The sequence below is a fragment of the Argentina anserina genome, chromosome 5 (assembly GCF_933775445.1).
Source record: "Argentina anserina chromosome 5, drPotAnse1.1, whole genome shotgun sequence".
Taxonomy (NCBI): Eukaryota; Viridiplantae; Streptophyta; class Magnoliopsida; order Rosales; family Rosaceae; genus Argentina; species Argentina anserina.
Window position 1 is genome coordinate 26,878,956 of NC_065876.1, and position 16,584 is coordinate 26,895,539.

General features: G+C 38.3%; 1 pseudogene; it reads left to right on the forward strand.

Moving 5' to 3' along the window:
• Positions 1 to 7,517: 7,517 nt before the first annotated feature.
• Positions 7,518 to 13,749, forward strand: LOC126795856 (F-box protein At-B-like; annotated as a pseudogene).
• The last annotated feature ends 2,835 nt before the right edge of the window (positions 13,750 to 16,584 follow it).

Below are 16,584 nucleotides of genomic sequence, written 5' to 3' on the forward strand. Positions count from 1 at the left end.
AGAGTGCCAGATCTTTCTTGCTTTTGGAAGTTTGGGCATCTGTCTATTTGCAGTGTTGATTCCGAAAGATCAGTGGTGGGCTAGGAAATTGATATGTTGGAAACCCTTTTGCCCAGCGGGACATATTTCTCCATGGGTTTGTGGGCTCTCTGGACCGAAAGAAATAATGTTTTGTGGAAGGGAACGAGCTTCAAACCTACGAACATGATCCAGTGGGTTAGCCAGATATAGAGGATTATCAGCGTGACCACCCAAAGGCTGTGAAGACCAAGGTTAGACCCAAGGTGCATTGGCAATGCCCACCCAGTGGCATTAATGTAGATGGGGCTTTTCTATCTGATTGTCGCGGAGGTATTGGAGTAATAGATAGGGATGATGGTGGGAGATGTATTGTTGTTTTAGCCCAACCTTCTCTTCATGCATACTCACTATGGAAGCAGATGTATGTAAAGTTAGTTTTTTTCTTGCTATTCGCTAAGGTTGGACTGATATTTTCATTGAAAGCGACTCTGCCGTCTTTGTTGCTGCTCTCGCCAGTGGAGAAAAGAATTTTTCAAAAGTCGGATTTTAGAAGATTGTAAAGACTATTTGCTTTTCAATATGTTAGAGTCCGTCATATTTTCCGTGAAGCAAATAATGTAGCAAATCAACTTGCTCGCAGTTCTAGTCTTGATAGATTATGGTTAGATGTGAATACTGCTATTATTTAAGATATTCTCTATGAGGATCATTGCTATGCGTTTGATGTAGCTCGAAGTGTAGGTTCTAGTCCCCCTTTGAATTTTTTTTGATATTATTATAATAAATGAAACCAACTAGTTTGAGTTCTGATAGATCGTTACTAAGACATCTATAATAAACCCTGTAAAATATCATCGTTAGTATAGAATAAACAAAGATCGTTCAGTCCGGGGAATCAAAGGGAACTCAAAACTTATCATGTTATTGAGGGATTTGAGATTGATTATGAAACTACTATTGAAAATAAATCCTAAATTACTTATATACAATTGATCTACCACTTATCACATTACCAAGCACGAAATCTACTCATGAATCATACGAGACACGCACAAAACAACTAATAAGCAGCAAGTATATTTCGAATCAAACCAAGTTCATTTTAATTCCAATTCTAATTAGAGCCCGAAACGGTTTATCTAATCGTTAAGACTTCATAATTATTTTGAATCAACAAAGTGTTCAATCCTAAACATATGCTAAAAAGAGTTCAACATTACGAAACATACTTATTAAACACAAAGAAGCATATAAGCACATTAAGTTGAATTGGAGACATATAAACAAACATGACATCACTCATCATGTTTAAGCATGCAAATTCCTATAACTATCACCTCCCTATACAAGTAGCAATAATTGAGACACGAAGCGCATAACTCGATCAACAACTAATTTGGTGAATGAAATCGCAACCAGTGGCTTCCTCAAATATTGATTTAGATGTACAGGTTCAAGGAATTAATGAAAATAAAACCTAAAAAGAAATCGAAAACTCTACTGCCCTAATCATTATACACAGCATCCATACATAAACATGAGTTTATAAAATCAAAACATAAAACCAAACAAGTCTGAAAATATGTTCTTCATATATAAAACTGAAAAATACATCCAATAATCCATACATAAAAATCGCAAAAATCATAAAACCAAAGAATAAAAATACAAGCCATGGATGAATCACACTTTACAAAACCTTAAAGGATTCGTCAAAGATGATGAATTCAATTATGGAAGAGGGAATAAAATGGCACGGTTTGTGGTGGTGATGGATGATGCTTGTGGTTTGAATTTTCTGAATGTATTTTGGCAGAGGTTCGACTTAGCGTTGTGAATGAGAGGTGATCCTTGATCTGAAGAGAGGCTGTTGTATTTATAAGGGAATGGGGTGAGGAGCTGCACGGCTTTGGGCTGGACTTGATAACCTCCTAGTCTCTCTCTTATCTTCATGTCGTCCTCTCTCTTCATCCTCACATTTGAATCATGATAAGGCTTGATCTTTGAAATATACAAGGACTCCCTTTCTTCTAGGACACATGGCTGAATGGCTTGCATGGGTTGCATGACTTCACAATTAAATCTTCCTACCTTTTAATTATCCTCACTTATGTTTTAACTTATCCCTTCTCTACCTCCTCCTCACGGCTGCTCCAACTTCTCCTTAATTATCTCTTCAATTTCATTATTGCATGACTTGTTGCTGCTAGGACTCCATGCCGTGCACTCTCCTAGGCTTGTGGCTGCACAGTTTTGTCTCATTTATCCTCTCCTTTTTAATTTAATTATCTCCTTAGTCTTCTACTTCCTTCTTTCTTTGTCGTGACTTATCTCTAGGGCTGCACAATTGAATTCTTCATTCCTTAATTCTCTCTTCCATCTTCTCTTCTTAGTTTGTTGCATGGTTTTAATCTCTTAATGATCATCTTCTAGTTTTTAGGACTGCATATGCACGACTCAATCTCTCTTCTTCTCACTTAATTAATCTTCACATTTATTTATTCCTTCTTTTTTTCTTCTTTCCATGGCAAAGACTCCATTTCTTCTCCTTCTTTTCAGCTGCCTTATCCTTTCTCTCCAAGTGTTTGACATATCTTTCTTTTCTTTCTCAAACAACACGGCTCTTCCTATCTTCAAGGCCATGAATATCTCTTTGACTTGGCTGCACTCCTTCCTTATTTATCTCTCATTTAATTCTGAAAATAAGAAAAGAAAATAATAAATACAAGATAATCCACAAAAAAAATTTGTCATAATCTAAACAAATGTTGTCTGAAAAAGACATACATGTGATAGATAAGCTCAACTAGATTAGGAAAGTTTTCATTTCATAACAAAGAACTTGCTCGATCAAGTAAGTTATTAGAATATGAAAGTTCATTTAGGAAAGTTACAGAATAAGAGTTTCAGTTCAAGTATGACTTTTCCAAATGGTACGTTTCCTAGTTTAAAAAAGATACCTACTCAAGCTAGGACTCTAGACCATTTCTGCGTTTTCAACTCGTTTAAGCACAAAAATACAACCAATGTCGCCAAGGACTCATACTACGACTCAATGACTCGATAATACAACAATAAGGGGTAAACAAAGTACAAATGGAGGCAAACACATGTTAAGAACGTTGCACAAAGTGCTTTTATCAGTTTCGTCCCAGTTCAATATATATATAAGAGGAGATCGATCAGACCTTGATATATATCAGCCGAAAGTTTTGAGTTGATAGCATGTTTGGTTCTCATCAAAGTAAGTTGGAATCGACTTGATTGTTTTCCACACTACTAGCAAAATGAGATCATACACTGATTTTAATTTGTGAGAACTAAGGGCATCTCACACGGATATCAGTGTCGGAAAGTTACTGGGCACGGTGCAACCCCAAAATCGATGCACTTTGGAGGGGGCAAATGCTCATCACACATAGAACACACCGATTTAAAAGTCTATGCGAGTTATTGACATGAGCTCATAAATATCTACGATCTTACTCCATTTTTCATGCAAGTTTTTAGTGTGAATAACTTTATTGCTTCACACTGATTTTTGCGCGCGATACACGTAGGGCAATTTTGGCTTATGAAGGCAAGTGCGACCTCTAAGCACAATGATCGTAGGTCGTCTTGGGGCCTATGAAGGCAATTGTGGCCTCTAGGTGCAACACTATATGCCAGCTTTGGCACCACTCGGAGTCCCCACACTCCCCGTGTAAGGAACAACGCGTCCTTGTTTCGGGGTGCATGGGGGAAATGTCCACGAATGTGTGTTGTATGACTAAGGTAGTTAGTGGAGAGATGGTTCCGGCCTTTGAACGCAATGCATTCTTTGAGCGCAATACGTATAGGATGGTGTTGAGCCTATGAAGGTGAGTGTGGCCTATGAGAACAATGTGCATATGATGAATTTGAGCCTATGAAGGCGAGTACGTCTTATGAGCACAGCGTGCGTAGGACGACTTCGAACCTATAAAGGCGAGTGCGACTTCTTAGCGCAGTGCACGTAAGTCGGTTTCGAGCCTATGAAGGCGAGTGTGACTTCTTAGCACAGTGCGCGTAAGTCAGATTTGAATTTTGACATTGAGCGTAGTGTGTCTATCTTAGCACGATGATCTGTGCGCATATGACGTCTTTGGGTGCTGTCTCGGAGTGTACTGCGTCCATCTTAGCGCAGTGATCTGAGCACGTAGGACGTCTTTGGACGTTGTCTCTGAGCGTAGTGCGTCCATCTTAGCGCAATGATCTATGCGCGTAGGACGTCTTTGGACACTATCTCTAAGCGTAGTGCGTCCATCTTAGCGTAGTGATCTGAGCGTGTATGACGTCTTTGGACGTTGTCTCTAAGCGTAGTGCGTCTATCTTAACATAGTGATTTGAGTGCGTAGGACGTCTTTGGACGTTATCTCTGAGCGTAGTGCGTCCATCTTAACTCAGTGATCTGAGCATGTATGACGTCTTTGGACGCTGTCTCTGACCATAGTGCATCCATCTTAGTGCAGTGATCTATGCACGTATGATATCTTTAGACGCTGTCTTTAAGCATAGTGCGTGCATCTTAGTGTAGTAGTCTGTGCGTGTAGGATGTCTTTGGACGCTGTGTCTAAGCGTAGTGCGTTCATCTTAGCGCAGTGGTATGAGCGCGCAAAGACGTCTGTCTCTGAGCATAGTGCATCTATCTTAATGTTGTGGTCTGTGTGCTTAGGATATCTTTAGACGATGTCTTTGAGTGGAGTGCGTCCATCTGAGCGCAGTGATCTGACCGCGTAGGATGGCTTTGAGCCTCTGAGGGCGTAGTGCATCCTGTGAGCCTCTAAGGGTGTAGGACGGCTTGGAGCCTCTGAGGGCGTAGGGTGTCCTGTGAGCCTCTAAAGGCGTAGGACGACTTTGAGCCTTCTGGCTAAGTCTTTCGCTCTTTGGCGAGGAAGGTAGTTCGGACTTCGTGATGTCTAAGATTGGGGTAGTTTTCTGTTGTCTAATGAAACAGCCTGCATAAAGAATTTAATTGTTCACTTAAACAATGGTTTGAATAATTCTTAGTTTCATTTGCACAATCAAGTTTACTATTTAAGTGTGTGTCACACATTCTCTAAGCATGTACTTGACAAATATTTGTAATAAGCATGCTTGTAACATTTAGCGTTTTGTGAACATGCTTGTGAATCTCTATGATTTGACAACTAAAACATGGTATTAGCATATAAGATAACTAAGTGCTTTTACTAGCTGACTCTACATAGTGTTGTAGGAAATGCTTAGATGTCATACATGCATGCATATCAAGTGCGATATATTGTAAGCATGCTTCGTAGCATAATAAAATCATGCTAAGACATGGTAATGACTCTTTAATTAGCGACAATGAGCATACAAGACACACACACACACACACACAACACAAGTGTTTACGGGAGTCCGCTTCCAACCTTTAATAACTCATTTAAAGGATCAAGAAGATTACAACGAGTACAAAGAGTGTTTTCAGCCTTGATCTACCCAAACCCAATCTGCCTAGCCACTCACTTAGTGCGCCTACACTAATCACTCAACCTAAGGGTACAATGAGGATACAATGAGGCTTACAGCCTTCGCAATTTCGACATGCCCTATCTGCCTAGCTCTTTATTGTGTTTTCCCTCACCCTTACAATTGTTCTTTCCTTGCTTGTGTTCTCACAGTCTCGATTATGATTGTGATTACATCTCTCGTTCGTTACCAATGACAACCCCATTGCCTAGGTTATGTTGCACTACAATTGTGCATGGCGGTAGACACCCCCAACCGCCCTAGGGTGATGTGGCAACCTGCATGCTTGCCAAATAAGCATTATAACTCCCATGACACAGCCCACTAACCTCCCTACCTTGCATGAGTAACTGCTGGTCCTATCTTTAAGCATGTGTAGCCATCTTGCATGAGTAACCACCCACTAACTTGGATAACTGCCCACTACTTTCGTAATTGCCTCAGATAATTGCCCACTACTTGGTAACTTTTTTGCCGCCCACTACATGGTTGGTAACTACCCACTACTTGTGAACTGCTCAGTAACTGCCGTGTATGAGTCATGCATGCCCCTGCACGCCAAGTGTCGCAGCCACTGCCGTCGACCTGCATGCACGCTGCGCGCGCATCCTTGCTTGCTGCCTGTGTTTGCCTACCACCGTACCCTCCTATGTGTGCTGCTGTCTTGCATCCACACTTGTGATAAGTGCTAGCAAGGCTAATCCTAGCTTATAGGTCTGCCTGCTCCGTGCTAGCGAGGCTAATATCCAGCCAACTGCCTGCTTAGTGCTTGCCGAGGTCTGTTGGCGAGGCTAATCTCCCTGCCATGTCAGATCTGCCCACTTCCTTGCTGGCGAGGCTAATATCTAGCCTACATGTCTGCTAGTGAGGCTAATCTACAGCCCAACCCTTTTACTTGTCTCTACATCTGCCTTCCATGCTGGCGAGGCTAATATGTCTGCATCTGTCGAGGCTAATAACTCTGTATCCAATGCATTGCTTGGCACCTGACTCCATGCTTGTTAGGCCCCTACTAGTGAGGCTAATACTCAGCCAACCACTGTGCTAGCGAGGCTAATAACTCCGCTATTGATCTGTCTTTCTTCTTGCATGCATTTCCTTACATGCGTGACCCTCGCTGAGGCACGGCCCAAGGCTCGTGCCATGCGCAGCCTATCAGGCTCTAAGGTTGTACAACAATTCTAGTATGCATGTCATTATGCGATGATCAAGGTTATAAAAAATGCTAGGCGTTAATCGGGCGGACAGCTGAAAACCAGCGTCCAGAGGATTAATCGGGGATTAATCAGATTTGTATTTTTTTGTATATATTTTAAAATTTTAATAACAAATAATTATATAAATACAATTAAAATAAGAATATAATCCATGAAATTAATGTAAAAATATATAAAATGTCTAGAATACTGAAAATACATATGTTCTTAATCTTTAATCCTTAGAAATGTTCAATAATATTGATCTAATGATCTTATCCTCTTAGGAAAAAAAAAAGAAATACAATTAAACAACAATGAACTTAGGAAAATCAATAATAAGAAACACAATTCACCAACCCTTTGGAAAATAAAAAAAACAATTCAAACAACGGGAATGCATTTTCGCAAGCCTAATCCCTCGGAGCTCATCAAATTCTTCTTCTCCATATCATTCAAGTACTTCTTCTGTATCCAAATCAAACTCAAAATCCAGAACTTAAAAAAAAAAAAAAAGCCTAGCCGCCCAGCAGCCGCCTAGGTGGGCAAAAATCAGCCAGCCGCCTAACACCGCTGTTTAGCATAAATCGCGGTGGGCAGGGGTCTCCGGGCGCTTAGGCAGCGATTTTTAGAATATTGGCTATGATTAATACACTGCGCAACAATGAGCATGCATGTATAATAATGTTTAACTTAAGAAAGCTGAGAGGAGGCTTATCTTGTTTTGAGTATTTGATGTGTGCCTGGACTAGAAACCAGAGGCGCATTTTGCTAATCTTTGCCATGATGGCGCATGGCGACGGTACAAGTTGGGTTGCAGAGGATGGCCGTAATGCGTATTGGATCAAGTGGAGTGTGGCTGTTCCAGAGGATAGTCTTTCTTGCACTTGGGAACCTGGTGTTGTGGCAGTCCCCACAGTGGCTTAAGGCCTTACGATGAAGCATTGTGCTGGGCGAGGATTGTTGCAGAGGATTCATGGCGTTGCAAGGGAATTCATGCGCTGCGGGGAGTTCATGCACTGCGGGGCTCGGTCTTTCTAGTTGCGCGCATTGCGCTCTAACTCACTGAGACAAACACGCCTTGGGGGTTTTTGTTGCGGAAGACAAAGCTTGGGTGTCCAGAGTGATTTAAATCTCCCCCGCGCCAGATGCTGGTGTTAGCACTATAATGTCTCCCTCTCTTTGTTGCGCCGCATTGCTTGGATGTGTGATGGGCTGATGGCGTTGTGCGTGGTTGGTTTTTTAGGTTCAAGCTCTTTTTTTATCTTTATCATTGCGGAGACCTTGGTTGACGCCGCAATTACTCAAGCATATTTCATGACACTCATTTTTTTCCCATTGCGCTGATGTAGCAATGCCGATGTGCTGTTAGAATCCCTGCAAGATGATGACAAGTCTTTGAAATGTTTGAAAATTTTGGGTCGTGAGTAACAAAACTTTTTGTAGGAATTTCCACAGACGGCATTAATGTTAATGTAATGAATTACTGTGCTATAGTTCACCCCATTACTCTTTTCTACATCAAGTTATGCTCATTGCTCTCTTTCTTGTCACAAGTAGCACAACTTGACAGAGTAGACACCACGGCGGCGTGGTCTTCAACTCTCCGATGTCTAAGTCAGGTGAATAGTAATTTTAGAATAGTAACAATAAGTTGTCAAGATTGTTACCCTTATGAGGTCAAGGGTTTGACCTTTAACAGTTGAGTTGAGGTATATCATTCGCTCATCTTCAGATGTGAGACTTGGTCTAGTTGAGGTGTTCTCTGGAGCTTCTTTTGAAACGTGCGTGCAAGCGTGTCCATAGTTGGTTTGAGCCATGGGGCGGCTCGTTGCACAGCTGGCATAGCTGGCTCCATGCCCGTACTGCGTGGTTGGGCTGCTTTTGAGGCTAAGTGTGCTAATAGTCGCGTTGATTATGGCTAGGCATAACTCTATGCCGACATGTATTAAGTTGTCAAATACAGGTGATGTTCTTAAAGATTCTTTGTGATATCGAAGATTGGTGGGGAGATTGATTTACCTTACCATTTCAAGGCCTGACATAACATATTCAGTGCATGTTTTGAGCAAATTTATGCATACGCCTAGAAAGCTTCATATGGAGGTTGCACTTCTAGTTGTTCGTTATCTCAAAAATGCACCCGGACAACTCTTGTTTTTCTCTTCATTGGGTGGTTTCAGACTACGGGCATACTATGACTATGATTGGGCAGGGTGCCCAATGATTAGGAGGTCTACCACAGGGTATTGTGTCTTCTTTGGTCCAACCTTAATTTCTTGGAAATCAAAGAGACAGAAGATTATATCACTTTCTTCAGCTGAAGCTGATTATATAGCCATGACTGACGCTTATTGTGAATTAACTTGGTTACGACAGTTACTAACATATTTGGGTGTAATGCATTCACAACTTAATTTACTGTGATAATAAAGCCGCTTTGCACATTGCAGCCAATCCCGTGTTTCATGAAAGAACTCGCCATATAGAGATGATTGTCACTTTATTCGAGACAAGATTCAAGATGGTTACATTGTTACGAAATAGGTTGGTTCATCCTGCCAATGTTGATGTTTTGACCAAAGCTTTGGGAAAATATGTTTTTCTTTCTCTGATTCGCAAGCTGAGAGTTCAAGATATACACTCTCCAGCTTGAGGGGGAGTGTAAGAATAAGAAAGTTTAGGATAATTTTGAATGTTTACAGTTATGATGAGTTGTACATAGAGCAGTTAGTTTTGTAGTTATCTTGTTTACAGTTACAAGAGTCTTGTATAAAAGGCATTGTTCTGCCTGACATTTGTTAATTAATTCAATATCAATCAATCTATCATTTTCATTCTTAATAGGAAAGGAGGGGTCCAGAAATCTCCATCAGAATTTGGGAAGGTTGAAATTGAAAGAGAAAAGGGTTAGGTGGGATTGAGAGTCCCGAGTAAAAGGAAGAGAAGGCGGGGGGTTTTGTGGTTATAGAGGGAATAAGCGACTGCCGCGTGCGACGGGTTTTCATGAGTGGTACAGTTGTACCATGTGCGGATTCTATCTGTTTTAAGTTTCTGTATCTTCTACTCAGGGTAGCATGTCTAGGTAAGTGAATTATGTAATGTGTTTTTAAATATTTTTATATATGTTTTTAAATTAGTCGAAAAATATGTTTTAGATATATTTCATAATATCATTCTATTTTTAAGTAAAACATGTATGTTTGCGAAGTATGTGAAATTTATATATATATTATTATGTGTGGGTCAACTGTGTGACAAATCATGGAACATGTGAACTTCTTGATTGATTATGCCGAAGTAAGGATGTGACAAATAGAGGTGTTGGCTGTGTGCATTAGGTGCGGAGCACACTAAATTAAAGGATATCCAATAAGAAAAGAGGATGCGATGTGATGAATTATTATGATTGATGTGTATACGATATATATTATTTTATAGTGTGTAAAAATGATATTGTTTAACTGACATATTACATGTTCTACTCACAGAGCGCGTGGTTTGGCTCACCACCCATCTTTACACTCTTTTGTAGAGAAGTTTAGAGTTTACCAAGCCAGGGTTGGACAAGCCTAGAAGCAAGTTTTTTATTTTTCTATTTAAATTCCACTATGTACATTTAAATCACACGTTGGGACTGGCGTCCGGTGGGGTAAAAACCACCAACCTCGGGACCGGGGCGTAACAATTATACACCCCAAATTTTACATTAAAACTCGAGGCAAGTCTTGTGGGATCCATACTGAAAAATCGGCATGACTTTCCTTGAAAATGGACAATCCAAAACCTGCTACAATAAAAATCTCACTCCAATATCCAATCCCCCTCACTCCTAAAGCCATCGGCTTCCCCAATCAAACAACTTCCACATCATCTATTACAAACTCGAGCAAATATATACAATATGAAATAGTACTAACTTCTATCACCATCAATTCATAATTTCACAAATGAAACTTAAAGCACACTGTAACCTGCTATGGACATCAGAGCATCTATACAAGCGAAATATAATACAAATAGGTTAAAACATGTAACTTACGATGACTGACAACAACATATTGATATTATGCCTCAACTCCTACTAAGCCGAACCGAACGATATGCGGATTGGGCATTAGAAACTGAAAAGCCTAGGGAAAAACATTTAAACAAAAACCACGTTAGAGTGAGTGGACACAAAATAAACTTCAAACTTACAAATAAGGTAAGAAGGAAAACATTTAATACTTCCCCAATTTGATAAATATAAATAAACATGCATTTAATGAGTTAAGTAATAAACGTGATTCCACCTCATAAATTTAAAAATCCATTTTCGAAAACCAAATTCAAATATGAGAACTGACAAAGAATTTGGTTGTGTTTGTTGTTAGTTTTTCAAGATTGAAGGTTTAATCTGAAACCCAATACTCTACAGGTGTTTTCTCCCAATTCCCAGATTTGAGTAGTATTCTTGGTAGGTGTAGAGGGGTTAGTAGTCTAAGCCTCAACTACCTGTGCTTGAACGACTTGTCGTTGTGGATTTTTTTGGCAAGCATCTTCAAGAATTGAACTTGTTGGGTTGCTCATTAATGTCGTATCAATTACTTGCTTCAATTGGAATTGGTTGCCTTAATCTAAGGCAAGGTTCTAAAAAACGCTAGGCGTTAATCGGGCGGACAGCTAAAAACCAGCGCTCAGAGGATTAATTGGGGATTAATCGGCCCAAAATTGAGGCGGCCAAGGGTCTCCGGGCGCCTAGGCGGTCCTAGGCGGGGATTTTTAGAACATTGGTTTTGGTTTTAGTTTTAGTTTTTTTTTTGTAGCCAAAGATTGATACTTTGAGGTTTTGGTGTAATGAGTTATTTGTGTTTTCAGGGTGATTGTGTTGGAATTGGTAGACCAGGTGTTACGTCAATATATAAAGACCAACCTGGACCAAATGCTCAATTCGTGTTCATTCTTGGAGGTAAGGTCAAATCGTTACACTTGTTTAATTTTGTTGGGATGAATATCAAATTAAAAATTTCATGTTGGTTATGCTACATTGGCCTAATTCTTGATCTTGAAATTGGTTTTTATGTCAACCGTGTATTGGGGAATATAAACTGTGTTTTGCTACATAAGTCATGAAAGCTTGAGCTTGTTTCTTATGTGATCTTGCAATCTTTTTCTCTTAATATTCGGTGGAGAGGTGTAGGTGCTAATCCTTATCGGCCGTTTAAGGGAGTGGATATGAACATGTTTCTTTTATCTAAGTACTGCCTAACTCTAGAGTCTGTGAAACTTTGTGGGTTCTCCAAAGTAAGTGACACGAGTTAGCATTAGTCCTACAATCATGTCCAAAATTGAAGAAATTCGAAGTGCGTATTGCCTTCCTTTTGTTAAACTTGGCCTTTGTTGACCTTACTTGGTTCCCATGTTCTCTTGTTAAGGTGAAAAGTTGTGTCATGCTGTCTGAATCAGCTCACTAGTTCTAGGGTTCTAGAAGTGCTTGATCTGTATGGATGTAGAAGCATAGCAGACGCCTGCCTCATCTCCATTGTATGAGTACCTTAATTACCGACTACTAATATAATCTAATCTTTATAATGGATGCATGTATAATATCTAACACTCTTTTTCCTAATAATTTAATGGTGTAATCATGTATAATATGTTTTGCTTAAATATTTTCAGGGAGCAAACATCCTTGTTGGTAATAAAGGGTGCATTAAACTAGAAGATTTTGGTATATCCAGACCAGGTGGAAATGAGTTGGTTTAGACATTTGTTGGTAATAAAGGGTGCCTATTTGCCTTACAATTGCTTTCTATATGTCTAGTGTTCATTAGCTAATTGTGAGGTACATTATCTCAGGCAGCCATTTCAGGTGCGAAGCCTAGGAGGGGTACACTGGTACACCATACTGGATGGCTCTTGAAGTCATTTATGGGACTTGTCATGACTTGTAAGCCTTATTTTTACCCTTACCCCATTTACAATATGCTAGAGCCTACAAACATGCTAATTGATCATACGTGAAATATAGCTTTATTTTGATATTTTGAGAGAGTAGATTGAGAAATATACGTATGATAGCTTCATATTAATATAAAGTTATCTGTTACAATTGTTGCACTAGCGGTATGTTCCTTTAGATTGTTGCTTTCTTTTATTGTGTAGGGACAAACAAGTCACATTCACCAATCCCTGAGCATCTTTCTTCTGCAGCAAAAGATTTTCTGAATGAATGTCTGCAACGGTATGATAATTCTTATGTTCTTGTTGATCTTGTGATTGTTTTATATGTATGTATGCTATGTTTCTTATGTAGATCATAGGATTCATCTAGCTAGAGTACTGATTTTCATATTCCAACTAACTTTTTAATTGGAGTTTCTATCCACTTTTTAATGGTAGGGAACCAACTGCAAGGTCATCCGCATCTGAGTTGCTTAAGGTAAATAGTAATTAAAATATGTTAAATTTTCCTTTTCTGTAACGTATCACTGAATCCTGCTTTGTAGTTTAACCATGCTGAATCTTTCCGGAGCCGATATATCTGATTACGGCTTATCTGTTCTTGGGAAAGGGACTCCACCCATCATACATGTGCGCTTGAGAAAATGCAAGGGTGTTACTGATGAAGGAGTTGTATTATTGTTTCTTGGAGGAGGCACAATAGGCAAAACATTATTATCCTTGGAATTAGGACACATACCAGGAATATCTGGTAAAACAGTTCTCACAATTGATGCGGGTGGTACACAGATTATTGATTTGTCTGAGGTATTGCTCCTCTTTGACTAGTTTATCACTAGAAGCTTTGGCGACAAGGAAATAACATTGAGATGATTGTAAACTATTTTGAAGGAAAAGATAATCTAGATGGCAGGGGTTTATCTACTGACTATGTAGATTGTTGAATAGGCCTTTCTTCCCTGGACTGCACTGGCTTGGTATCAGGAATACTCGACTAAATATTAAAGGTTGTCTAGTTCTCAACGAAATTGGTGATGAAAAACCATTGGCTGTGAAATTGTTTGTCTATTAATCAGAAGATTCATTGTTCAGATTCATATTCAAATAAATGTATTGAATCAATATCATAAATTAATTACTTGTACTTATTGGTTCAATATGCATATGTTTATTGTCAAATGTCGCATAATAATCATAATGTCATTTGAGTTTTAAAAATTAAAGAAAAATTATACAGAAATAATACACTTAAGTACGTTATGTCACTAAATAATTCATGTAAAATTTCAAAAATGTCTAAGTTGATCATTTGACACATTAAAAGTATAATTCAGTTTGAGTTTATCAAACGCTTTGTCACTGGTTCTACCACTAACAACCACTTATAAAAGTAAGTTTACCAAACAATCAGCTACTTTAGTTATCAGCCACTTATTTTCAAAACTCAACATAAACCAGCTTTTTTTATAAGTCCAGCTGTACCAAACACAGCCAATATAGCAAAACCAAAACTTTACACATATGCCCGTCACATCACTCATAATCAGAAATACAAGACCGCAACAACACTTTTACGAGTTACCAATATATCCCCTCTCTCCCTAACTCTATATCTGAGAACACTAGTTCATCTCTTTAATATATGCTTAATTAGAAACTTGTTTCTGTATTATGTAGTATTGTTTTGGTAATTTTCTTTGTTAAAAAATAAATTTTGGTCTCTATTGTATTATCTGGGTTATTGACCATTGTTTAATATATGGTTTATATTTACTTGTCGGGTTTAATTATATGCATCCAGCCTCTTATTAGTTCTAAACACGTTGCTCACTATTTCTTTTTCACGTGTCTCTTTCTTATTTCTCTCGAACCAACCCGTTGAAGGGTGAAAAACACCCTTATCTCTTTTCTGTTAAGCCTTGTTTTGGAAAAGGAGACCCTTCTCCACTGACCCAAAGAACTTTGAGTGAAAACTTTCAATAAGCTATTGTGAACTCTACTCAAAGAGAACTCTAATTCCTTATCAATCTAACAAACCTCTATTACTATAAGTAAATACTATGACCTTCCAGAATCATTCCTCGTCTAATTTATTTTTGAACTTGTGGGTTTTATGATTTGTATCTCAAATCCCTTTATTAGGTTTGTCAATTTCTCTTGGTTTACTTGGCTATTGAAATCTAAAGATTGAGGTAGGGAAAAACTGAATTCTTCTTTGAAAATTGATTCTAAGTTGTTGCCCATATTTGGGTATGATTAATATCTATCTCTTTTTGAATCTCATCTGCCTTTACATATTTAACTATTGGTTGGAGCTTTGATCATATTTTTATGTGATAATTATGCTTATACAGAAATTGATCATCTGCCTTTTCAGTATCCTTATTAATCGTGGTTCTCTTCAATTAAAGCTTATACAGTAGACTTGGCTTATGTTCTTTCTTATAATCCTCTTGTCCTTGGACATAACCTTCCAACAAGCTTTTCCTTTATGATTCAGGTTGTGTTCCAATTCAATTTGATTGGATTAAAAAATCTCTTGCTAACTATACTTCTAATCAATTTCTTACTACCTTAATAAAGTAGCATATTTCATTATTTCCTACATTGATATTCATGGTCTGCTACCTTCAATATTGAATTAATTTTTACGAAGCCTTAGTAAGGAATGCTTAAAGATTATTTGACTGCTTGTCCTTTCAAAGTTTGGTAAAAAAGAATCTGTATGCTGCCAAGTTTGCCTCTTTTTACAAAAGAACTTCTTGCCATTGTTTACTAAACAACTTTTTCTCAGCTTGGAATAACTTGACCCCAACAACAAACATTTAAATTCATTACAGGATTATCTCAAGTTCTGTTCACAGAAGAGATCATGTTCTTCTTTATGTTTCCTTCCGATTAAGTTCATCTCCCAACCAAGATTGGTGTTGACGTTTGTTTCTCCTCGAGTTACCTAGTGATCAGTCAAAACATTATCTTTAGTGTTGGCCTTGAGGTCTTATCATAATCTATTTTCTAAATTTCCTGAGAGGTCTTTTTGTTAGTGATATTCTACTAATGACCAAGACTATGAGTTCTTCTTTACTCCACAATGTTCTGTTTCCTTTTGGACAAACTGGTTTGAATATATTGCACTATCAAGCTTATTTGTTCTCTTGCGTTTAAATGTTCCTGGTCAAAGGCTGGTGTATATTTCTATTCTACTTAAGCACCGTTTGAGATTTCAGTGGTTATATTTTCAGTGATGTACTTGAGTTATAGTCATGTTTCGTGATAGAAATATGTTTATTACTAAAATGCTGCCTCTCATCAGAATTTTATCTTGTTATGAGAGAGGACATTCCAACTTATTAAAAATTCTTGATTGATTTGGTTTGGAGAAACCCAGGGTTTCTCATATTGATTTTGAATGACTTTATTTGTTTTAATTGGATAGACCCGTGGTATAGTTTAAGAAGGGATTGTGTCTCCCTAGAATGAAAGGCCCAAAACCTGATTAGGATCTGCTTATACGGGGTGCGCTCGGTAGCCATAATGCGAGCTAGGGTTCTAACCGGAAAAAACGAAGGGGTTTCAAGGATTTCCCCTCAGTTTTTAAGCTGGTGCTGCAAATTGCAAACGATATAATGGTTTCAATTTTTGAAAAAAAGTCGAAGAGACTTCCAGATCTTTATTGCTTCTACTGGATTATTATGAGCATCACCTTACTTTTACATGTGATCATTATCGAATGATCAATTTATGTTCACTTCCTATCATGTTTAGTTGGTTGTTGGTTTGGCCAACTTCATTGGCTACTGTAACTATTTTTGTTATATTATCTTGGACATTTTTGTTTCTCTTACAACTATAATATTATCTTATTTCCACTTAAAAGGAAGTATTTGAAAGTATATTTATCTTCATA